Source organism: Macrobrachium rosenbergii, chromosome 42 (assembly GCF_040412425.1).
Source record: "Macrobrachium rosenbergii isolate ZJJX-2024 chromosome 42, ASM4041242v1, whole genome shotgun sequence".
Taxonomy (NCBI): Eukaryota; Metazoa; Arthropoda; class Malacostraca; order Decapoda; family Palaemonidae; genus Macrobrachium; species Macrobrachium rosenbergii.
The window spans coordinates 27175718-27202941 of record NC_089782.1 but is presented as its reverse complement, the minus strand read 5'-3'; the positions used below and the strand labels follow the sequence as shown (position 1 = coordinate 27202941).

General features: G+C 36.8%; 2 long non-coding RNA genes across 2 annotated transcripts; one reads left to right on the top strand and one right to left on the bottom strand.

Annotated features, from left to right (window-relative positions):
• The first annotated feature begins 320 nt into the window (after positions 1-320).
• On the top strand, positions 321-13636 carry LOC136828119 (uncharacterized). Its single transcript, XR_010849931.1, has 4 exons — positions 321-502; positions 5023-5157; positions 8777-8889; positions 11787-13636. It is a non-coding gene; the product is annotated as an uncharacterized lncRNA (long non-coding RNA).
• Positions 13637-18045: 4409 nt separating this feature from the next.
• Positions 18046-23443, bottom strand: LOC136828118 (uncharacterized). The gene is made up of 2 exons (XR_010849930.1): positions 23264-23443; positions 18046-20131 (listed from the first exon to the last, which is right to left on the bottom strand). It is a non-coding gene; the product is annotated as an uncharacterized lncRNA (long non-coding RNA).
• Between the last annotated feature and the right edge of the window lie 3781 nt (positions 23444-27224).

Sequence of the window (27224 nt, the reverse complement as noted above, 5' to 3'; positions counted from 1 at the left end):
TCGTTGACAGCGTCTCACCACATCTTGTCATATTTTCCAAGTATCAAGTCCATTGGAAATATAACTTCATATTGGAAAACAGTCACCCAGGTGTGACATTTTCCATGCCATTAAAGGATGCAGGCAAATAGTTTTCTTGATGCGTATATCGAAAAAATATCGCTCACACAAAAGGTGATTGAAACATTCCCTGTAAGCAGTATTAATCTGGTCCTTTTTTATTTGCTGGTTGTCATCATACGTATCCTAATAATATGCTTGCGAATATGAAAAGGACGTCATTAATTTTTCCCCAAACACAGAGGGCGCTACTGGTCTTCAAGGGTCACAGAAAATCGTTCCTTCTTCCTTGATTAGTTTAGTCAGTACTACACAAATTACATTTTCCAAAGCGGAAGGTTTTAACCTTTTGGCCAATAATGGCCAGTCGCTCCAACTCTTGTCGGCTTTGAGGTGTTGACGTGGAAGACGTTCAGTTATTTTTCCTCAGGTTATTGGCTACGTAAGTATTCTAAATTATTTGCTGTGAATGGGTTGTTGCTACAAGGAGTTGAATTTCTTGCACAAGTAGGTAATTTAGGCCATGTCGAAGCCATTCACATAATGTTATTTGGTCATATGCTAGCTAGCATGCAATTCGCCCCCCTTGGAATAGATCAGTCATTTGTCAAGATGCAATGTGTTTTGACAAATCAGTTGTATATAATTAAAGGGAGCTCTGCAGCCCTTCCAAAATTCATAGCGTAAGTAGTCAATACTTTGAAGGCTTGGCTGGGGTTGCCATGATTTAGGATGGACGAAGTGGGTACTGTACTGTTATTTGTGGTGGGTTAGGTTAGGATTGCAGCCTGATGTCCTAAGAGGTATGTAGGACTCTCGTCGAGTTTAGCCCTCATTCTAAAGGTCAATGAATGGCTCGTGCAACAGCAGTTCTGCTGGGCTAGAGAGAGATCACTTAAGTTAAACATAACTTGTTCACATTGATAATTGTTCATGAAGGTTATCCCACTGAGGTCATTAACTTAGGTGTCTTAAGAAAATTATTGATAATTTGGTCGAAGAATACCACATCCAGTCTTCTGTACTGGACGATGACCTTCAAGTTTAAAACAGGCTAAGAATAGTGGTGTTTGTAGCAGTTTTTGAAAATAGGAAGAAACCATCCAGCAAGGTTAGGCTGTGGTACCTTAGTTCCAGAAATCGTTGGTGGGGATGTGGGGGGTGTTAAGGTTTTTTTTTTTTCTTTTTTTGCCAAAGAAATTGGGTAAATTTACAGTTTCGGTCAAATCCACATTTCCGATATAAAATTACATTTTCCTAGCTTAAATAGTGTACTTTCAACGAATCTGACCTTTATTTCTTCCGCAAATGATTAGATTTTGAGATACATGGCGGCCATGGGTACCGCTCTCAGTTTCGTGGTGCGCTACGCGCTTATGCACATTTTAAATGATTGTTGCAAGCTCGTATGTTCTGGCAAGCGGTAATATTGTGCGCTGCGCTTGCCACAGGGGTTACAGGGAATGAAATTTTACTCCTAACATCTAGTTACAGTTTCGGTGAAATTCACGGCCAAAACTGCAATGTTACCCTTTTCGTTAACCACTTCACTTACCTTAAATAGATGGTAGTACTAAATGTTCACGAAGAAAGGTATTCACAACCTGTGGAGTTCCATTGTAATGTCCCTGGAAACGACCAATAGCTTCAAAGTAAGACAGAGAACACCCACTGCAGACGTGCACGACGGAATCCATGGCAGTCAACTGAAGCGCACTTTTGTAGAAAGCCGGCTTATTCCAAAATCGCAGTTAATTGGATATTCTTGAAACAAAGCAACCAATCAGGTTTCAGCATTTGTACCGTACTTATAATTCATAACGAAAAACAAAAGACGATTAGGCATTTTTACCCACAATACATTGACAAAAAACAAAAACGCCTCAGGAGAAAAACTGACATGGCAGCATAAACGCATCCTTGCGATAACAACAAGGCACAATATTCATCGGCAAATATCTCCGTAACTCTTAATTTGCGGAAGATGCGAGTAAGTATTTCGTATGAATCATGACAAAAATATATGATAGCAAGTAAAAAAATATTAGATATTCGAATTTGACCGAAACTGTAATAATACCAGAAATTGTTGAACAAATATGGGTAGAACTATATAGCCGCTCAAATTCCGCGTTGGATGAGTCGGTAGAGTTCTCGGCTAGCACTCTGCTAGGCCCGAGTTCGAGTCTCCGGCCGGCCAACGAAGAATTAGAGGAATTTATTTCTGGTGATAGAAATTCATTTCTCGGTATAATATGGTTCGGATTCCACAATAAGCTGTAGGTCCTGTTGCTAGGTAACCAATTGGTTCTTAGCCACGTAAAATAAGTCTAATCCTTCGGGCCAGCCCTAGGAGAGCTGTTAATCAGCTCAGTGGTCTGGTTAAACTAAAATATACTTATCTGTGGCGGCGACGGCACTATAACTTTACTTTTTCCACAGTTTTTTGGTTGCTAATTGTGAATTCACCTTTAATTTTTGGCGCTCGAGTGTAATTAACCTGTAATTAACCCCTGAAGTCCATCCAACAAGGGGTTTCCATACGCGATCTTCACAAGACAGAGCATGGGTACGTCTGTTTCGAACGGTTCATATCCCGTCCGGCAAGTGCAATAACTTGTTAACGTATGGGTACCCAACCCCCCCCCCCGGGCCAGTACTAAACATGGGGAAGGGACATTCCATTTGGCTGACAACAAACAGATGCACCGCCAGTATCAGAACCCCTAAAAGTTTAGAAAAAACCGGTTGAAAAGGTAAAAACAGACGCTGAGCTAATATATAGAATTACCCAACAAGCAATATTTAGAGTAAAATTCCTTTGATTAGGTTACTATATCATGAGGGTATAGGCTACCTGTGCTGCTAGTTCTTCAAGCCTATGTAAACTGGTGGGATAGGTTGTACATGGTTTTTTGTTATGGGTTAGTGTAGGATTGATAGGCTAGTGCCTCTCTTTAAAGGTTTAATGAAGGTACATGCTGCGGATGAGTTAAATTACTATGAGTGAAGTTCAGTGTGACATGTTGGTTTTAAGAATTGAAAGTTTATTTAGGTGCTTTAGCTGAGGTCATGAAGTGGTTTTAACAGAATGACAGGTATTTATATAGAAAAGTTTCACATCAGGTTTTCTGTATTGGACTTAAGACTTTTTAAGATGAAAGTGGTTTGTATAGCAGTTTTTTAAAAATGAGAATCTTAAAACCATCCAGTAAATGTGGGATTACAGGGGTGATTTTCACCCAAGAGATTTGTGAAATAATGTCTTACTAACACTGTAGTTTTCATTGTACCCCAGCATTTAACTCAAGTTAACTTTAGCCTAGCCAAACATAGCAGGGCACATTGTAAGCAGGGTGGGAGCTCCCAACACTTCACATGGCTTGTTAACTAAAGGAATTGTATCATCATAGACTGGAAACAAATTAAAGTGTCAGATTTCTTGCATTATTGAGTTTACACCTATGCTGCTATTTCCTCAAACGTGTTAACAGGCCATATGCCATGATGGTTGCATTTTAATTACCTTATGGCCACGTGCCCAACAGAGTACAGTACTGTTTTCAGCTGCCTTGATTGGGTACTTAAATTTTTGGTGTCTTCCAGCGCCATTGTTTGAGAAGCTGTATGAGGGTATAACGTTATGATGTACTTTTAAGTACTGATTTTCTTCAATATCTAAGCAATCACAAGCCCACTAAAAAACAGAAATTTTTAGACCCTGACTCACTGTATTTGCAGTTGATGCTCATGTGATGTTTCTGCAGTGAGGTCATCAACAGAAACTCTAATACACAATTGATTCATTATAAATGCCACTGAACACCAAATTCCAGTTACCTTCAGTAACTCATATGTTGAATGTTTGTCACAGTTTCAGCCTTCAGTTTCATTGTTTACCATGACCTCCAGTTTTTCTAGTTATGGAATCCTCTGTTGGTTGATTACCTTATGAACAAAGGAACATGTCATTTATTTATGGTTTGATCATGGAGGATCTCCTCTGTGGATGGATGCAGCATACATTAAATCACACCTGAAGGCATTTTTTGTTTAAGTCCAACCAGCAAACTTGGTTATAAGCCATGCAATTTCTTTAAATTGTGGTTTTTAAGATATGATAGTAAGTAGTATAATTTTCCAGTTTGTAAAGCACAAAAATCACTGTAAGCCATGCAATTTCTTTAAATTGTGGTTTTTAAGATATGATAGTACGTTGTATAATTTTCCAGTTTGTAAAGCACAAGAATCACTGTAGCATATGAAGTAGCCTTCATAAACTCAGTCATAACAAGGTGAGGTCCAGTGCTAGCCATAGCTAACATGCCATGTATGTTTGGCAAGATGTGATAAGTCAGTTGATGGTAAAGGAAAAAACCAGTGACAATTTGTCATGGATCTAATGACGTTATGTACTAGAGTGATATTTTAGAATAAAGTATAACAGCAAATTTTTAACTTGTTTAAGAATAAAAATATTGTCACCCCTTGCTTACTTCCCATCTTTGGCACATAAAATTTCTGATACTGTTAGACTCTTCTCAACACACTCTTTATAGATGTATAGGTTTTCACATGGCTATGTTACTTTCCAAGGCGGCCTTACCTTTCTACATGGTAAACTTTAGTCATCAATTTTTCCTTGGGTGAGGTTCCACAAGTCCCACACTAACACTGGCCCTTGTCATCTTTGACATCCATGATACTAGGATGTACAGGAGTTTAAAGGAGTTATCCTTCCACTGTTCACTTATGTGACAGGGAAACTGACCTTTCTAAGTAGGAGATCCATCTTTATCTCAAAAACTATTCCCACTAAGAAATGAGCATCCATTTAAAAAAAACGAGGTTTTGTATTTTAGGAACAAATCACAAATTTTACTATATAGCATTTTTTCAAAATACACTATACAAACAAAGTATTTTATAACAACACCACTAACCAATCCCTTCATTTCCCAGGTGCAGAATGAAAATGAATGAGTGGGTTCTTCCCCCTGTTACTAATTGCTGCCAGTGAACATCATTGTTACCAAGCTAGACCAGACCAGTTATTGCAGAAGCTACAGTAGAGCATTCCTTCATAAAAGACATCAGGTGTGTATATTTGCAATTTTTTATATAAAGATATCACTAGCATGTAAAAAGTGCCTTGGCTAGTGCTGCAGTGAAGAGGTTAAGGTGTGGTTATTTGTAACATGTTTTGGATCTGTGTTTTCTACATGCGGTTACTGTATCAAGTGATGTTATGTATTTAATCTGTACTCCTTCTGTAGTTGTAACGTGTATCTCAGACTTGATATCCACTTCAACTAATGTTATCACTTGCCATAGCTTACAAAATATGCAGTGTCGTTTTGATATGTCAGCAGAAAGCAGATTCAAGAGATTCATGTTGTGGACAAACATTTGTCCTATATCTTTTACAGCAGTATATTCCAGAGGGCTTAGGCCAGTAACGGTACTGTATTCCAAATCCATTTCTTGGTAAGAACACAAAATGCATCTTTCTTTTTTTTTTTTTTTTCCTGACAGCATATTATAATGTTTGTGTACTTTTGATCATCATTGTTGGGGCAAACCCCATGTTTTGGCGTTTCCCTCATGCTTACCTTCAACAAAAATGGGGGACCACAGTGGGAAAGTGGGTATTATGGTTGGGGGAAAGCAAAAAGGAGTGAAATGCACCCAGCTGCAGTGGTGAAATAGCACAATGGACGAGAAGCTGGGCTTAAATGCTTATGCTTTGTGTGTTTTGGAGAGATTTTAAGCTGTTATTGGAGAGAGCTGTCAGGAATGATAAGCCACTGAGAATTCTTACGTTATAGCTTTTACATTTGTCCATTTTGCGTATATAAAGCACAAGTTGATGGCAAGCTATATCTAGAGTGCTTAATGTAAGAAGCTTCATAAATTTTGAAGATCTGTTTGGTCTTGCATCTCAGGGCACATTCTTGAGCTACTTAGCTGCTTGTTGTGCAAATATTTTACAGGTATGAGATATTTTCAATTCTACGCACCTACATATTGATTCCATCCGTTATCTGAATTTGCATCACCCTTTTACACAAAGATATGATATCCTAAATTCCAAATTTTTTGTATTTTTGGACACTTGCTCTTTTCATAACTAGTGTTTCATTACAAGAGTGATTTTCATGGGTGAAGGTTTGGTGTGAGTGAGGTAGCCTTGTGTTGTCTGAAAGATCCTTAACCTAAATCTTTAGCAAAGATGATAAAACCCCTAGTCTTCACTGGACTTTGCTAACCTTTCATCTGGATGTCTTGATATTCTAAAATAATGGGAAATTTATTTTGGAAACTTACGAGTTATTGGTTTAAGAGGCAGTCATTAAAGTTAACAGTTAAAATTTAACAGTACTGTACAGTATATCAACCTGGTCAGCTTGTGAGTTCTTGGTGTGATAGTAGTATGTATGACTGTGAAAAGATTCAAGTATGTATGACCATGAAAAGATTTAGTACCCTTCATTGGCCACTGTTGAAGACATGTGTTACACCTACAGATTAAACATTTCTTTAGAAATGCTACCTAACGTGTTTTGCGGGGTAATGCCGTCAGTGCACCTCAGGCGGTGCAATGTAGGCATGACTTGAGTTCTTTGGAGTGTTCCTTTGGCCCTAGCTGCAACTCATTTGTTCCTTTTATTGTACCTCCTTTCATGCTCTCTTTCTTCCATCTTGCTATCCACCCTCTCCATCTTGCTATCCACCCTCTCCTAACAATTGTTTCGCAGTGCAAGTGCTAGGTTTTCCTTTGTTACACCTTTCAAACCTTTCTACTCTGTTTCACTTTCAGCGTTGAACGACTTCATAGGTCCCAAAGATAGGCCTTTGGTGTAAATTCTATATCCCATATTCCATTGTTTCCAGTGCTTGTGTTTGAAGCACATTTTACCATTGCTGTTAATGCTGTTCACTCATTTTTGTTTTCCCCACCCAAGAACCCCACTTTCTCACTGTGGTCTGTATGGATAGGGGAGAAACAAAAAGGGATTGGCTTTCCCGTATAAAAATGGTCAAGAACTGTCAAAATGCAAGACAAGCAATCAGAAAAAGAAGGTTCGTGTTTCCAGTAAGTAGCTGATTTGTCAGTTTTATTGCTTACATAATGTTTGGAGGGTAGGAGTCTGGTTCTTCATCGTAATGAGAGGGGTGATCTTATGTCCATGAAAGGTTTGGGTGGGAGTACTGTCTGGTAGCTTTCAACATCAGTTAGTGTTGATGGATAAAGCTGTAACAAGCCATGGAGTATAAGGGTGGAAATATTGGTTAAAGACTCAACTGCAGAGTCAATCAATGATCTGGGTGTGCAAGCCATTATCAAGATTTAAAATTTTATTTAAATTGAAAACAGTGCAATGCTCATATTCATACTAATCAAGTCTTACCTTTTCTCCACTAGTCACTGTGTGGCATCATACTTGCTTTTCATAAATGTTTTCATCAGTGTGACAAGAGTAGCAACAATCTTTGCCTGGTCTGTTCAGAGCACAGAAAATAATTTCTTTGTCACATACTCTCCTCCTGCCAAACCCTCACACCTGCCGGTAACTAGGGATGACCTGTGTTATTTTAGGACGACCAAATTTGAATTACTGTAATGTGCACTGATGACAATGCTCAGGGCACCAGTAGCCTGTAACTTCGCAAAGTAATTTCCTATTCCATCAGAATAATATCTGTTGGTGACCAAGGGTTGTTGAGTTCAGTTAAGGTTATAGGTTTTGTATTTTTGTGTGAATGGCCAAGGAAGCAAGATTTAGGGTGTGAAGCATGGTGAGTCATTGCAAAAAGATGAAAAAATGAGTTTTGGTTCTTGCAATTCAACTGGAAATGTGATATTTTGTAGGCAATACTGAAATTGAAAAGTCAGTAGGTAGAAAAGTGTTCAAGCTTCTTGATGTTCTTGGTATCTTGGTTGCAAATTTATTCTGAGTAGATGCAATTCTTCTATCCTGGCAGCAGAAACAGGTCAATAGTGGTAGTATTACTGCAGATTTTAGTGTCTGTAGGTCTTTGGTATGTCTGGACAAAAAAGTGCACGTGATCCTTATCAGTGTGGTTCAGAAAGAATGTTTCAGGATAGAAACATCATATTGGTTAATTACATTGCTTCCCTAATATGTCAAAATTAATTGCATTTAAGTGCAATTAATGATGAGCTTTTGCTAAGGCGATAACAGGGTTATTGCACTTCTCAGGGATGTGGCTGAAGGTGCAGATTCTGGCTGTAATATGTACTGTTGCATGATATTCCTCAAAAGTAATTTTGTATATTCAAGAAACCGTAGTAAGAAATTGTATAATTCTGGAGTGATACGTAATACATTTCTTAAAGTTAGCTAACTTTAAACTGAAATAAAAACTGTGAAACCACTTTGTAATGACGCATTTAAGTAAGTATTTTCTTGACAGAATATTAGAGGGAAGATTTTGTAGTGTTGATCATTAATCATTGCAGATGTTTGTGTGTTGTATCGCTGCTGCTGATTGTGAGCAGTAAAAGTAGTTTAGACATTCTAGGAAACTTGAGTTGAAACTTCATTTACATGTTAAATTTGTATTACTTTATTTTTTGGCTTAAAGGAAGTTTTTATAAACCCTAGTCAGGTTGTTTAAAGATATTTATTTTATGGGAGTCATAGTTTATATAAAATTTTATTACAGGATTTAATTAATTCATATTTTGCAGGACAGGAGAGACAGCAATGTGAATAGTTTCATCTAGGATGTTTAAGCTGGAAGGCCAGTTAAAGTATGCGAGACTATCAGTTGCAACCAATGGAGACAACAGTTTACTGAGGAGTAAGTTTTATGCACTATCATCTACTTTGAAAAATCTGGGTCATTTTACCATCTTGCTGTGTAACTGAGCTTCTGGAGGAGGGGTTTCTTCTGAATCTCTCTCCCCAACTTGATCTTCATTTTGATAACTTACACAGTTGAAGATATTTGCAAAGATGGCTGGGGTTGTTAGCAATATCCAAAATTTTTCCTTGTTCTGATTTTTCTTTGTAGCAACCCATTCATTTAGGACTAGATGGTAATCAAGCATCTATTTATCCTTCTCAAGTTCATGGCTAACAGCTCTGTGTTTAGGGGTTTTTAATTTTCCTACTGGATCTTTCAGACTTCTCGTTTAAAAAAATATTCATATCTTTACCAAGGGGCCTGTATATGATAGACCTTGTATGGATAATTTTCTTAAATTTTAATTTGGCATGGCAGCCTTCATTGGCAATAGCCTTACTCTTAATATGAGAGAGAACTAGGCAAGGCAGCTCACTTACTAAAGAGGTAAGAGAGAACAAGCATATTTTCAAGGATTCTCTTGTTTCTCAGTTTTTTCATCCTTTCTCTGTTCGTGGCCAGACAGGGTTCAATTCCTTTCTCCCCTACTCTGCACTCACACTTCATTATCTTGTACATATACAGTAAAACTTGAAATTATAATTAGTATATTCAGGTTGAACCTTTGGAATGGTGGTTGGTATATTCACATTATGACAATGGAATCCTCTTCTCTCACTGCAAGGTATACTCTACCCACCAGGAGCTTGACTTCCTCAGAGGCAATACAAGTGTTAGGAAACCTTATTAAAAATAGTCAATCTGTACGAGTTCTCTGTTAATGAATTTACGATTCACGTGTTGACAATTTTTAAGTGTTTTATAGAATATTTTGGCATCAGAGTTATTAATGGAATTCAGTACCTTGCATACTGTGGCCATTTTGCCCCACAAGGTCTTCTGAACTTTCTGTATGAAGGCAAAACAGTTTAAAAATTTTCAAGGTCATATTTTGAGGTAACAGAGACAGCAACAGAACTACTACAAGTCTGTATGTCATTATTGGAGACTTAATAAATAATAAGGACCTAAGTTGGGCCAGATACAGGAGCAATTTGAAGTCATACTTGGGCTGGGTGCCATTATTGAGACTTAATAAATAATAAGGACCTAAGTTGGGCCAGATACAGGAGCAATTTGAAGTCATACTTGGGCTGGGTGCTTAAGTGCCCTGGAACATTATTTCACTCAATTTTTGAGGTATCCCATCCCTTGAATCCACTGGTGAGGGTAAAAGGTTGTTAAGAGGCTTTGTCAACATCTGCATTTTTAATTCTGGTAGTAAAAAACCTGTATGAGGATGATATAACGGTCAAAGCAGCATGTAATCACCTTTTTCCTTCCACAAGGTATGCTGTATAAGCATTTATTGGGTACTCTTGTTATGCTTTTCGTTTTGATACACATTCTGCTTAAGTCTGCAAACCTCAATTCTCTTGCTCCCCATTTTTCACGTGTTGGGGCCTCTTTCTCATAACATTCATACTGTTATGCTTGCTGTTGTTCCCTCCACGTGTTTTTGACAGGTCTTGCTGAACTCTTTTAGGCAGTGCCGTGTCAGTTTCCACAGTTCATGAAATAGATTAATTTTAATTTACCCTCGAGCTGCTCTTAATCATCCTATTTTGGGTTACCATGTGTCCTGTCTTTTAATTATGATTTGTCATGTATATCATTAGTTTTGAGATTTTAAATGAATTTCACTGTCATTTTGAATGAATGTTGCTGTCATTATATACCTTGTCATTCATTCCGCTATCAGCTTCTCTATTGACTGCACTCTTCTCTTTCAAGATCCTATTTTTGTTGGGCCCTTTAATTTTAAAATTTTTTTTTTTTGCAGTTTATTTTTACCCCTTTTAAAATTTCTCTGTAGGCATTTTGGTTATCCCTTTGATATTTTTTTCATTGTTTTACATTGCAATAGTTTGCCATGACATTACAGCTTGTTATACAGTACATATCTTGAATTATTGCAGTACATATCTTGAATTAATGATGTCCACAAAGCAGATTATCCATACTGTATTCAGTTTTATTTTACATGATGGGAGGGATTTATTTATGTGAGACCATGAAATGTCAGCCATGTAAAACTCTATGAACAGTTTTAGCCAGGTTCTTTAATAAAGCAACTATGAACATTTTCATGGTAGTTCAACTAAAAGAAAATGGGGAGAGTATTTTTCTAGTAATTTGTATGATAATTTAAATGACAGAAGTGGGGAGAGAATACTTGCAAATATAGTACAGAAGTGTCAATAACACCTGTTCTATTAAAGCAAAAAGGACACCTTTTTTTATATTTGTGTAAAAAATGAGTTATTCTTAGAATTAACAAGTATTTTTTTATATAATGTTAATCGGTAGTTGTTTTGTTATTCTTAGAATTAACAAGTATATTTTTTGCTGATAATGTTAATTGGTAGTGGTTTTACATCTAAAAAGTTAAAAAATCTCTAAGCACCATACTTTGTTAGTATCTACTTTTGTCGGTAGTGGCAGTTAAAAAATAGTCAATGATTTTACAATGATTTATTTTTACCTTTTTTTTTTTTTTTTTTTTTGGTTGTCAGTATTAAATTTTTTTTTTTGGTTGTCAGTATTAAATTTTTTTTTTTTTTTTTGGGTTGTCAGTATTGCTTTTTTTTTTCAGTACACATACTACTACAGAACTGAAAACGGTTGCCTGTCAAGGGTTAATTTGTACACTGAACAGTTTTGTTGTAATCTTTATTAATTTGGGCAAATTTCACAAATATTCATTTATTAGATTTGGAAATAATATTGATTTTGTATTTAGACCAGACTTTCCCATGACATTGATTTATGATAAAATTTCCTGCTTTCAGGAATTTGGGATGACTTCTGTCTCGCCAATAGGAGTGATGGGCACAGGAATAGAACTGTAACTGACATACAAGAAAATGGCAATATTTGGTTGTAGATTATAAGAAAACTGATCGGCAAGAGGAAAGTTTTGTCTTGGAAAAGAAGGCTACAGTAGTTGCTGTTTAGGTATGACTGGTAGTCCAGCAAGATATGAAATCAACAGTGAGGCAAGATTACCAGTAGTTTATTAACAAGTTGGTTTGCAGTTATTACCAATGACTGCAAACAAGTTTTTTCCAATACGATAGCAGGAGCATCAAGTTACCAGAAAGGAAAATGTAGTATGTTTTTTTGGATTACAACCAAGACCAAGTTTTACAGCACTTGGTTGATGAAGATGAAACTAGTAATGTGATAGCCAATAGACTTCCTGTTCCAGACTCATTCCTAAGTGGAAAGAAAGTAGCAGCTTTAGATATATCCAGAAACTGATTGGGTAATGAGAAAATTTTGCAGTTACTGTAAAGATAATGAAAACTGCATATTTTGCAGCTATCACAGCCATTGATGGATAAAAAGCCAAATTTTCAAGCACTTAAAGAAAAAAAGTGGTCAATAATAGAGGATCTTTAAGAATGATTGTAAGAAAACTTCCATAGTGCCTAGAATGAAAATGCCGGAGTGGAGAGAATGCCCAGAACAAAGTTAAAGGATAATCGTAACAGCCTGCTTTGTATCTTAAAACAAGTTTTTACTTTGTCGAGAAGCTAGAGAGGATCATGTGACCACCACCACTTCAAGGAAAAGGCATCTGTAGCAGCTACTTTGCAACGGTATATTAATCATATACTATAAGACAAGAATTACATGCTTAGGAAAGGTTATATATTAACTGTTCCATAGCTGTAAAACATGAAGAATAACTAGTAGATATTGCAGGAGAATTTCCCAGTGTGTATGGAATAGAGATGTTAACGGAGAACTGGGGGGTGTTTCCCAGATTATGAAAGGAGGTACAGCAGCAGAGATGTCCTAAGATTGCAGGAATGTTTTCAAGCATATGGAGTTGTAGCAGCTGATGTTCCAAAATCACAGCAGTTTCCCAGCATATATGGATAGGAAGTGTAGCATCTGAGATGACAGCAGTGTTTCTTGGCAAAGATGGTGTGGGGAAATGTCCTAAGATTACAGCAGTTTTTCCCAGCAATGATGTATAGCAGCTGAGGTGTCTTACAGTTGTGAAACAGATCTCCATGTTTTACATAACAGCAGCTTCATGTGTATCAGAGTTGATAACAGATACTCCATGTTAAGAAAGCTTGGCAACTGAGATTCTCACAGCTGTAGCATTTCATTGTACAGGCAAGGATGAATTGCGAGTATCAAGAAGTCATAGTTCTCCAGCTTCAGAACAGGGTTTGTAGAAGATACTTCATAATGATCTCATTCAGTGATTGAATTGGAAAAAGCTGTTATAGTTTAAATGCTATTCAGGCAGCAGCAGAATGTATGAATAGGAAGACATGCTCTTGAAAAAGCAGCAAGATGTCCAGAGATGCAGTTGACAAGAACACCATGTTTTGCAGCACTTCAGAGTAAGCTGTAGCAAATATGGTGTAGTTCAACTTAACTGAAGAATGAAGACTCCTTCCTTGCAAACAGTATGGAATGAATGACACGTTCTGTTTATCAGCTGGAGGATCAAAACTATGTTGTATTTAAGATGTTGGTGCTGCATTGGGATGACAGACAAACACGAAGTATTCAGTAAGACTATATTTCAGCTGAAGAACTTAGGACCTGAAAAGAAAAGCCATCATTAGGTGTGAATTAAGTTCCTGTGTTTTAATAATACATTTTACAAATTTAATTGTACAGTTTATTCATTTTATCCTCTGAAAAATCCTAGTTTCTACTTGCAAGAACAATATTCACCACTGGTTTATTGGTAGTTAAAAGAATGTTTCTAAAACTTAAGACACCGACTTTTTACTTTTACTTTTACTGTACCCAAGTTCTTGCTTGCTCAGTGGGTCTTAGAACTTCAGTAGAAAGAAACGTTACTACTACTAGAGTTCAATGGGTCTGTCTCAGTCTCACCTTCAAAGATCAAAATGATTGCTGAAATGATCAAATTTTATCTGCTTAAAGATGGAAGTGATTAACTAAAAAGTAAAAGGGTTTATCACTGGAAAATTACAGACTGCTAAAATAGACAAGTAACTTTGTATCATACAAAAAAAAAAAAAAGGGGGCATTACAACGGCCTTCCTTCCCCCTTGGAGTAGGACTGTAGTTGTGTAGAAATAGGCAAACTATATGTTTTCATACAGTATGACGGAACTGGCTGTAAAACAAAAAAACATTTTAATGAATGTTACCCCCACATCCGTGGACGGTGACAGCAAGACACCAGATGTACAAGCAAAATGTTTGTAAACAAAATTTTGACCTTGGTACAAAGTGTGCAAATAAAAACCACACTAGTAACACAAAACTGTTTTGACACTTGGGGGCTTGGTTCATGAAAGTTGAGAGGATTATTTATCAAGATTTGATTGAAAGAAATTGACTTCAACTGAATATATCTTGTAAGGTGAGAAGTATCAACACCCTATAGGGTGGTAATGACGTCTGTGCACCTTACGAGGTGCACCGTAGGCATTACTAAAGGATCTTTGCAGCATCCCTTCGGCCCCTAGCAACCCCTTTCATTCCTTTTACTGCACCTCCATTCGTATCTCCTCCCATCTTGCTATCCACCCTCTCCTAACAATTATTTCATAGTGCAACTGCTTTGAAGTTTTCCCCCTGTTACATCTTTCAAACCTGCCTATTCTCAATTTCCTTTCCAGAGCTGAATAACCCCATAGGTCCCAGTGCTTGGCCTTTGGCCTAAATTCCATTCCAAAAGTATCAACAAATAGTTCTCGACCTGCGATGGTGTAGGAAAATAGTTTTTAATGTAAATCACAAAAGAATAACTTCGACAAGGTCTCCTCTTACCCCCGGTTAGTACAAAGAAAAAAAAAAATGACAGTCTGACTACACACTCAATGCTAGTTAGTCAGGTCGTTATATGGTTTTTACATTCACCTGCTGTATCAACCTTGTTATGCACCCGATTTACTTTTAACAAAACTTTAAAGTAATACGCAACCTTATGTACAAATTTATTAATTTTTGCGGAGGGGATTTCTTCTAAAATAATGTGAATGAAATTTTCCTAGACAAGCAACTCTGTTCAATTCTGAGTTGCGCAAATTGCCAAATAACCATTCGACTTGCTCCATTTTCAGCATATGAGACTGAGTAAAAACGAATATTCTTTCCAAACACGCCCTACCAACTCTACTTTAAAAAATATTAAAACACCTAAAACCAAACTTCAAATGGGGCGATAAAAAAAAATTCGCTTAATTCAGGTATAACAATCCTAACAAATTAAAGATTGATTGCATGCTTTCCTCTTTTCTTAATACCTTAGTACATAATATAACTGCCATTGGACTGGACGACCCACAACAGAACTTTTCTTCAGTACCACATTTTTCTGAAATCGTGCCAGATGTCATCCTATAATCGGTCAGTTTCGGACACTGAAATGGTAGCCTATGCCTTCCAACTATCTTGAAAACTAACACCAAACCTATCTCTTCTGTTTGAATGCCCAACTAAAATAATGCATACATTGCACACATTCTAGACCAATATAGTTTAAGAATATCACGGTTCATTACTGAACTACCTAATTGCTCGTTGCTTTTTCCATGCAAGGCCTCAAAAAGTAAACTAACTCCCTCGGCAAAGAACGAAACATGCCAGTGTAATCTAAGCAACTCGAGTTCTCGGAGCGAGAGGCATAATCGTCTAGGTACAGAGTAAATAGTTATATTGGCATGCCACAGAATTATTCCTTTTTTAAATTTAGGGCCTAATTACGCAATTTATTCTCGAGGTTTTCAACAATGTTCCATCTTGAATATTGCGTCAAGTAGTCTTTCCAGAGTTTAACGCTATGTAGTATACGTCATTTGACTACCATATTTAACTTTATTCATAATGCATCCTCGATATGCATAACGATATTAACAACATGAATAAGGCTGCAGATACCTGTTAATTATTTTTAAGCTGTAGATAAGCAAATGCCTGCACCATAAAGTGAAAAGCACCAAACAAAATTCTGGCAAAATACCCCGTCATTACTGCAATACAAATTCAAAATACCCCGTCATTTACTGCAATACAAATTCAAAATACCTTGTCATTTACTGCATTACAAATTCATAATATCCGGTCATTTACTGCAACAAATTCAAAATATCCCGCCATTTACTGCAATACAAATTCAAGATATCCCGTCATTTACTGCAATACAAATTCTTGAAGACGAACGAGAGTAACAGTTTCATATCGAAATGGATTTGTCGTTTCGGAAACCATATCATCAGCTGCAGACAACTGGGAGCAACACCAAGAATATTTAAATAAGGGGCCACAAATCTTGTACGGTACCGTATGCTAACTAGACTATTTTGAACGGTATGGAAAGAGTAAGTCTGATTACTGGAACTGGGAGTAATAGTAAATATACCAAAGGTGACCAGAGTTAGTTTAATTAAATGCACTGCTCATTATTCGACGTAAATATTGGGTATCCTCAGCCTCAATGGGCTGGTAAAAAAGGCGAACCTTGTTGATGTTAAAAATATTTGACAGCGTCCAAACAAACAACCTTTGAGGTCCCACGACACTGATATTTCCAATTAAAACGTAAAATTTACACTCTCCACGAATAAGTTACTGTTGATGTTGTCTAATATGGCCCTTCCCATGCATCGCGCAACAAAGTGGTTGGAGGATGCTGAAAAACTTTCAGACTGGATTACAGTACAAATTTCTACTTTATGCTGAGATGCAGATCTACGCAAATTTTACGAAGCTTCAAGACAATATAGCTATGCACTAAATGAAACACTAGACAAATGGATGGAGGTTGAATCTTTCAAATAGTTACGACAATATACAAAATGTTTCTCAGAGTTGGAGTTTGGGGAAAAAAAGTTTCTCAAGAGTTGGAATTTGGGTGGGAGGGAAACTTAAGTTTAAGGAAATTATGGGCAAGCTGAATAGGACTTAATAGTTTAAAGACTGGGGAAGTAAGATCAAACAACCAGAGATATGAAAAGAATAAGACAACAAATGTGAGCAAAATACACGGGGTAAAAGTCGAATGAGAAGATGGCTGCCAGTTGCGAGCAGCGAGCAGAATAATCGACGCGTAAACGGAGCAGAGAAAAGTGTTACCCAGCTGCCCTAAAAATGTCTAAACATTAAAAGTTTCCTTCAAACCTAGTATCACCTCATTCCTCGCTGGACCCCTAGCTCGAACATTACTTCCAAGAGGTGCCAATTTTGTGAAATTCATTTAAAAAAACATGAAAGGTATTGAATGGAATATCTGGCAAATATGCTAAACAGACAGATGCAGACTAGATCAACAAAATCGACGCTGTATCTCCGTTATCATTCATTAATCTTTAAAAACTTGCTCAAATTCAGGTTTATAGGGTAAAGCTTGACCCATAAAACTGGATCATCAAACTCCCCTGCAAAGGTAATTAAGAAATTTCCAAGTTTTAGTTTTTCTTTATTAACCTCCAATATCAAACATTTACACAAAAAAAAGTGGTAGACATCACCAATGAGTCAGTAACCAAATCACTAATTTTACATTACAGTATGTACGAGTCGGCAAGATCCCGTATGAAAATTAATATGCAAGATATATCAAATCTGAAAAACTTACAGCTGAAATTCATGCCAAATTCGCCAAATAAGCTACACGTCATTCATACGTTTGAACAAAATCTTGGGAACCCATACCCAGGGTGAGGTACAGTAATGAGACTTTCACTTGACCATACCGGTAAATATTCATTACCTCCTGGAACTCGCTTGTACAAACAAAACGGGTATTCTACGCCCTCACCAGGTAAAAAACATTGATTAACTTCTCTCTAGGCCTGTGGACCTCTCCCGTACTCCGTACCTCACTGGAACCTTAACTAAACACCTCACTAGAAAGCCTAATCCCATACTAACTCGCCCAGTTATGCGACTACAAGACACCGGCCCTCACCAAGGGCATGGTCCAACCACGATCTAGAAAGAACAGGTCAGCCAGCGCGCACCTGGGTAAATTAGTGACGCCACGGTTCTCATATACACACGTGGTAGAATAAAGCATTAGTACAGTGCTTTCTCCAAGTGAGGTCGACATCGGCCGCATGGTTTGGTCATGTAACCTTCCCTTTCTTCATTCATTCATCAGTTGAAATACCACACAGTTGCTCCGTATTTGGGCGTTTCACAAAATGACCAAACTTAAAATATGTTTTCCATGGAAAAATGTTTGAGACCAGTGGGTATAAACTTGCCGAGGAGATACAACCAACAGAGTATGCACTGATTTGCTTGCTCTATTCATTTTAAACCACAAGATTACAAAGATGATACGAGTCACGATTACTAGGAATTTCAAGTCCTAGAAGTTTTCGGCTACTTAGGGTACTGTGCCAACTTATTCTGCCAAATTATTCTCTACTTAGCGCAGTCACCATGTCATGTTAATTACCTATAGAGTGAACCCTCCAATTTTCGATTTCAAGCAAGTTTTAACATTAAACCGAAAATTATTTTAATGTTAGAAGCACAGCAAGGACATTAATGGTGGAATCATTAACTGCACTTCAGATTAAACTTTTGTAAAAGTAGGATTTATGGAATTACACTGCCTGCATTTTTGTTTGAAAATAACCATTCTCTTTTTCAAGGTGCAAATATATTCATTTATGAGCATTTTTTAAAATAAACTATTCAAAATTCTTTCTTCGCGGGTAAGTTAACGAGTTACATTTTAAATACAAATAGGACAAAATATCAACTATCCTATCCAAGACAACCGAATTTGAAGCCATTCTTGAAAACTTGCCAAGTCTAACAGATAATGCGTCGATCCTACGCAGGTCCAACTTTCTACATGTTTCTTCTACAAGAGAGTTCACCTCTACGGGAAAAATATGTTCAAAATAGCAGCTGATACTTTTATTTTTATGTTACTATTTAAAGAGTTGGTACACACCAGAAAGTACTAAAGAACGTCCGGGCTTTCAACCCTTTGTAAGCCCGACGAGGCCCAGTGAGGTAAGGTGAGGCATTGCAGTCACTCCGGTGAGGTACGTCGATGCCCAATTTCTAGTCAGACCCTCCCCCGTAAACTAATGACACGTTATATCCTCTCTCATTCTAGAAACTGAAGACTTACACATTAATAATCAAAACATGGTGCATACATCGGGAAAAATATAATTACTACTTGGCAATTCCGTTTTTGGGCTTCGAAAAAAAAAAAACTAAGCAAAAATCCACAAGCCAATACAAACTTCTTGCAACAAAATATACTGCTCTTTAAAAATAACTTGCACCCTCAGTCGCAGTCTCCTAAATAGTTATCAAACTCACGGTATTTAAAAATCCCACTGGTAGCATCTTTACAAAACGTTTTATTAGCTCCGGCTGTTTCATAATATTAAAAAAAAACTGAAGCACTTATTACCTTTCCTTACTGTCAAAACTGGCCCTAACAAAAATGACTGACGAAATATTAGCTAAAAGACAAGGTGCTCTATTGGCAGAACGTGCAATAGAACATTTCACTTAACCAAAAGCCAAACAGGCCAAGATTTAAAGCAAATGTGTGAATAAACTGGGAAAAGTGTTGGGTGCAAACACTGGTAAGGTAGAAGAATTCCCACCCACGAAATCTCTTCCCCCAAAACTAACGTTCCTATCATAACTAAATTCTTGGGGCTAGTCAATAGGGTTACCTATTTACATTTTCGTTAAAAACCTTTGGGTAATACTTGGAAAATCAGCCCAAGTAACATTACAAAATTCCTAATAACTAGCGAAAATCTTAAGCTTGAATAAATTGAACACTGGAAAGTTTGTCCTTCAGAACAGTTGAGATGTCTAGTACTTTCACCTACAATATATAATGACTACATACCAAATCTTAGTTTAACTTTTCGCATACGGCCTATTTCATAACTGAAGGAAAAACAATATTTCAACCATACCGATGAACACAAGATTCCAAAAAAAATACTGGTTTTCAGGAATACACTATTTTTAACGGGATGAATTACTTCTTCTCTATCTATAGAAAACGTACGTTCGGCGTTACGTTTTGTGAATTCCTAGTAGCGCAGTGCAGCTCTGGCAGAGACTTTACTAGGCCATCATCCTTTGGAGTCCTCTGGAACGTTTGATCTAATTTTTCTTTGGTCGTCAATTCAACCTGGAAACAATTTAAAATCCGTTAGAAAGAATCAAAGCTCAGAATTATATTTTTTTACTATAGTCTCTAATGTTTAAATTTTTGTGTCCACAAACCAAAGATAACTAAATTCCGAAAGAAAAAAATTGCAAAAAAAATTTTATAGACTAAACATTTAGCTTCACTCGCTACGGCAACAAAGAACTAGGTTCCAAATACCTCGTGATTACATTCTCTTGGTGATTTACACTATCTTATTTTGCCTACATCAAGGTATTTATCGACTTAAAACCAACTGAAGCATGGGTAGACACTGCAAAGGGTATTCGTGTGACATGTACAAGAGAATAAAATAGATAGAAGCCTTCTGCTGGAGTTTTGGATGCTTTTATCAAGTCTTCTAAAATAGCTGAATGGGAAGAATTCAAAACTGACAGTTGCACGAGATGCAGCATTTGCATTATTTCAAGCAATTACCAGTATCATTACTTAAAACTTTGAATTGGCTGGTCTCCACAAAACCTCGATGACAATTTAAGACATTCAAAAGTTCAATTGTCCTGAAAGACCACTCCTTTTGTATAATTTTTGGACGAGGCAGCATAAATCCAGATCTACTGTACACCAAATTTTTTTTCCTTGCTACACATTTTTATCCATCAGTAATTTTGTTTTTACATATGCAACAGGACAGTAGGTGAACAGGCTAAAAGGCTCATACAAGTAAAATAAACCTCATTTCGTTTGTGAACGTGTAACATAACATTCAGATAGAGCCTTTTTACTACTATGCTATTTATAAAATGTCAACAGTTCAATCCGAAAGTTTTCAGCACATACACCAAGCTATTTAATCTGTTGCTATAAGAGGAATGGAAACTTGACAAAAAATACTAAAGCTAAAACGTGCTATTCATTGAAAACGAACAAATACAGGATTTCTATTTTTAAATAAATTTCTCGAAACGCGACTTAATGAAGCTGACAACAGTGCTACCTCTAGTTATCCCAGTTCAACGGTGGGAATCTCACCACTGTACTAATCTAGATTTAATATCTCCCCATCTCACGAGCACAGAATAGCACAGGCAAACAAAATAAAAGGCTTCACTATGAAAGAAGAGAAAATCAAAATCAAAACTTCTGGACAAAACCTGTACACAAAAATCCTCGACGCTCTACGCTCAAATGATCAAAATCAGTGGCAGAACATGCTCATGGTCAGCAATTTAGCAACACACCCACCATCAAACACATTTTAGCAACACACCCACCATCAAACACACTTTAGCAACACACCCACCATCAAACACACTTTAGCAACACACCCACCATCAAACACACTTTAGCAACACACCCACCATCAAACACACTTTAGCAACACACCATCCATCAAACACACCTTTCAAAACACTTTTAACACCCACCATCAAACACACTTTAGCAACACACCCACCATCAAACACACTTTAGCAACACACCCACCATCAAAGACGTGTTGAAAAAGCGCACTATGCTGAACCTGACAGTTTTATACAAAATATTTCAAGGTCAGAAAAGCCCTTTGCTTTAATACGTCTTCAGATTTAGAGAGAAAAAAAAGCTCAATGGCTCTAAATTTACATAGCATTTCTAAGATCTGAATATTTGAATGGCTAAAACCGAGATTAGAAAATTCTTGCAAAAGTCACCCCAAACTAAACTTCAGTCACCAATAAAATCTGTGACCGAAATAAACTAATTTATTATTAACTGAAGTACTATAAGACTCAACCATTACCTTCAGTCAACTAATTGCCTTGGGCCTCCTCTTCCCCATCCCAGAGAAATTTACTCCTGTATCATAAGGACCTTACCAGTACTTACACAGTTTTATTAATTCAACTTTGTTGCAACTAAACTAAACACTTGCAAGCCCACCCAGGGTTCACGAGTGTACGGAAATCACAAAATCCAGCATTTGTTTTCAGTTTAAAAGATTGTAAACATTCTAATCAAAGACTATAGTAGATACCCAACAAATAGGATTCACCCAACCAACCCTAAACGATTTCCAGAAATTTCAAATGAGTCACTCAGCAGGCTCTATTAATCTGAATAAAAAACCGCATTACAAATATGGTTCTCTGCAGCAAGGGTTTAGGACAGAGCTCAAGATGAAAAAAATTACGAAAATTAGCCATTCTAATTGTCATTAGTAAATAGGCAAGCCTTTAAGCAATTTGTTGAGTCAAGTTGCAGCACATGGTAGCTTTGTAGGTTGTTTCCTTCAATTTAAAATACTATACAATCATGTAATTAAATTAATCATGAACTGCACGACAGTGGTTATGGGAAAGCGAAGCGATGTTTTATGACAGTAGTTTCAGGGAAAAATTTTTGTAATTCCCCTAAATTTAAACCTTCCATTAGTTCGACAGTAAAAGGGTGAATTTAAGGTTAACACGTAAAACCTGGAAAAACACAAGAAATCAAAAAATGTAAATTTTCACAGACCTGCCACACGGTACCAACGGGAATAGACGTTCCAATAAAGATTAAATATCTAACATGTGCAATCGACTTTAGTAAACTTTTCGTATTAAGCATTTCAAAGAAAAAAGAAAGCCCTCCAATACTGAGAATACCAAAGCAACATAACCAGTCGGAAGTGGTCCAGCACATGCACAAAGACATGTAGGCATAACAGCTAATACTGGAAGGCAGCGAGAGACTGTTAGAGTTTTAATAACGTTCACGTTACTTGTAACCTGAAGCCTAAGGCTGTTTCGGAATGAATCACTAAATATATGAATGATAGCTTATTTTCCTTTAATTTTTTTTAGATTTAATCTTACAAGTATGACAAGCTCCCTAATCCCCGCGTCGTCAAATATTTATTAAAGTTTTGAACAGAACAACAGATTTTTGACACTAATCTGGTTTCCCAAAACATGAGTAAAAGTAGCTTACCCTATCACGCTGAAATCAGTTTCAAGTACACAGACTTCTTTATCAACCGTTATTGGTTATACCTAAGACCAATACAACTTACGAGTACGGTAACGGTTACCCTTGGCGCCCTGTCACCGTTCCTCAAATCTTGTAAGCTTACGAAGCTAATGAAGAGTCATGGAACATCACAGCACTGAAATGAATACTGGCGTAACTAACCTCCAACAGGAAATGCTTTATCGACACACTTCACCAACGTTCTCTCAATAAATACGGCTCCTGTTCTCCAAGATCACTAGGAAAGAAAAAAAACCCGACTAAACCCGCTGACTTCCCGAATGCCCTAAAGAAATCTTTCTCGACAGCTCTCCACCAGTTACAAGCACAGGAAGAGGAAACTGCTTCTGACTGGCTGGGACACAAGGACACTTTAGGAATGCATATTCGTGAGCCTGTCTTACGTCACAACAAACGAAACAATTTTTTGGAAGCAAAGAAATTATGAAGAAGCCAAACTGAGCAGAATGGTTAAAATTGACGTGAAATTAATAATGAAATAATGAGCTACCTAAATATGTTAGTAATTATTTCATTATGTTTCTGAAATTTTAGCAAAATTAAGTTTGAATTTGGCAGGGGAAGTGCGTCAATGTGTTTATTTAAAGATGCTATATTTTCACACACACACAAAAAAAAAACTGCCAAGAGTTCAGAAAATTATCTGAGAGGCCCAGTGACGAAATTGGTGAATGGAAATTAAACATTCTGCGGGGGGGAGGGAGTATAATGATAAAAAAGTAGACTTATCATTCATTTCCTGCAAACTGTGCTGTAAACCAAGGAAGGACACGTCTCTGCATTGCATCCAGTTTACGAGCAACTTGCGTGCTTGCTTCTGTTGCAAGACACAAATATGTACAAAGACAAAAATGATTCGTTTCGCCTCACAACGACAGACAGTCTAACAAACCTTGCATACGAATGTATGTCAATTATATGAACAACGCCCATCACCCGAAAAAAAAAAAAAAAAAACAGTTGTTTGCCTCCCCATCATAGTTTGTTGCCCGGAGGGAAAATGAAAAATTTCTTTATTTCATTTCCTATTCGGATTTTTAATTCTGGCAAGCAACTTCATGAGACATAATGATAACAGAGCCTTATTGCTTGGATTGCAGTTAAACATAAACTAAGAGCCCATTAGCTTTGTTCATCATAGCAACCCAAAACAACAAAGCAATAGGCAATAGGGACAATTTTTATTAAAGCACAAGAAATTTGCAACACAGAAAATAACATGGAAAATTCGACGTCATTTTCAAGGGAAGCTCAAGCGGTCATACTGACGTTCTCGTCTACTCAAAGTTTCGTCATGGCTCGAGTTGAAAAAGCGAACGCCACGACAATGAAACGACTTCCTTTTCGCCACCACCTACAGATCTCCCCGTTTTTATTCAGAAATTCACCTCATCAATATACAACTCTCCACTAAAAGAGGACCTTAGACCCCAGCTGCTAATACTGATACAATGGTACTGTATAATTATAGGTCAAGTTTAGATGCTTAACTTCAACTTGCATTGTTGCGCTTTCTGGGAACGGTGAATTGGTTTAGCTAGACTGTGCGTATGACGGTTATGTTGGCGGCCGTAACTTGGTTCTTCCTAGATATATACGGTGTTAAAAAGACTCATTCGAGCAAACTGCAAAACATTGCAATTTTATACTCGTATAAAATTCTTGACTAGCAGCCGAGTATACTGCATTATACCCAATCTGAAGGATAAGTTCAGTTATAAGAAGTCTTACACAACATCCTTATGTAAATAAAAATAAGTTAAAGAATATAAATGGAAAAAACTCGACTCTGTCAGAACAGACATGTGGGAACTTGGTCAAGATACCCTTCATGGACGCCACAAAGCGACATCACTTATTATTCTGTCAGCCACTGCAACGCAGAAATTATCCCAGAAACAGTGTTATAGAAAATGCGTCACTTATCTGGAACTGATGATGAGTGAAATAAATTCTACGAGAGAGAGAGAGAGAGAGAGAGAGAGAGAGAGAGAGAGAGAGAGAGAGAGAGAGAGAGAGAGAGAGAGAGCCTGATAATTGAAATAAATATACCTTCTACCTCAGTTAAAAACTTATCTCCGGTTTTTCAATTACGTGGGCGTTCAAGGTACAACATCTACCTGATTGCAGAACATCCTAATCATGAAAGTAATGCGCATGAAAGCAATGACGTTGGGTTGTACAATACGTATCTTTCATACTAACACAGAGAAGAATGCAATCACACCAAAATTACTGCTGGGTAATTACCCGTCAGAACTGACATAACAACGAATACACCTTTGCCAGGAATTGCCAATGAAAGAGTAATTACCGAAGATCGAACAACCAGACTAAATCAACTGGCTAAAGGGAACCTTTTCTTATCATTTTTATTATGCTGAAATCACTTCGACTTTGAGGACATCTTTAGTGCAGTTTGCAAAAACAAGAACAACCTAATCTGCTTCGTCGTTGCTAGGTAACCAATTGGTTCTTAGCCACGTAAAATAAATCTAATCCTTCGGGCCAGCCTTAGGAGAGCTGTTAATCAGCTCAGTGGTCTGGTTAAACTAAGGTATACTTAACTTAACTCAACATTTATGAAGTCGGGTGAGAATGAAGTCCAACAACGTCAATTGTATCTTTGTTTATGCGCATCGAAATTAGCTCCATTTTGTAGATGTGCAATGTTCCTATTTTACGTGTTCTTGCATATACTATTTGGGAGGAATACGATCAAGATTCCAAATCAAAGAGGCGACGACAGGAATAGCCATTTAACCCTACTATTAATATGGAATGGTCGACCGGATGACCAGAACGGGTGACTAGGAACTGGGTGTGAGCGATGACTTGTATGGAAAATCTATGACAGTCACTCATGAATGCCGTACAGATATTTTCTTGACATGGCTACTACCAGCAGAAAAACATTATGATAAATTTATTTATGATACATTCTGCACATGGATGGTTTCGACCAAGAGATTTTAGAATCTGGTACATGCATCCATGTCATTCTCATCAGTTCTGAACGGGAATCAAAATGACTGAGCTAGTATCTACACAAGACATATGAAACTGAACGCACTGAATGTTAGAATTATTTGGAAATAAAGGAAAGTGAGGTTTGGCTGCTAAAAACCTTCTTAGTCTGCCGGATAAAATTTAGAATCCGGATTTTACTCGCACTTTCTATTTCTCAGAAATCTCAGGGCTGACTACTCTGCGATTCGAACAGCTAAGTAGATGAAAATCTCAATGGACTGTCAATTTATTTCTAAGGAGGAGGGCTTTCAGAAATACTTTTTTGAAAACAAATGATGGATAACTTTTGAGTGACGAGTTAAAATCTCTGAGATTGTGATATATATATAGTATATATAGTATATATATATATATATATATATATATATATATATATATATATATATATATATATATATATATATATATATACATATATACAGTATATATATATACATGTTACAGTCAATATGTAACAACACATGCGTAATGACTGAAATTTCAGTCATCACATGTAATGCACTTAGGGGACATTTGATCTCCAGGATATAGAGTATATATATATATATATATATATATATATATATATATATATATATATATATATATATATATATATACATATATACAGTATATATATATATACATATGTTACAGCTAACATGCGTAATCAGTCATTACGCGCAATGACCGAAATTTCAGTCACGCGTAATGCACTTAGGGACATTTGATCCCCGGAGATATATATATATATATATATATATATATATATATATATATATATATATATATATATATATATATATATATAATATATCCATCGTCTTCTTCTAACCTTCAAATCACTGCAATTTTCTTTCACTCTTCGACAACTTTCCCAGCAAGCATGACACGAGTGACATAATAGACTTTGGCAGGGAAAGAATCCCACGACATTCATAGATCTTTCGGTATTGGATTTTATTTCCCAAACTTTCTGACAGGTCCGAAGAAATTCGTTCGGGAGTCCAGGTTCCTACAGTATGTGAAAGAGCGCCGTCATTCCTTAGACACACTTTATCATGTAGTGTTGCTTTCATGTTTTTGTGTGTTG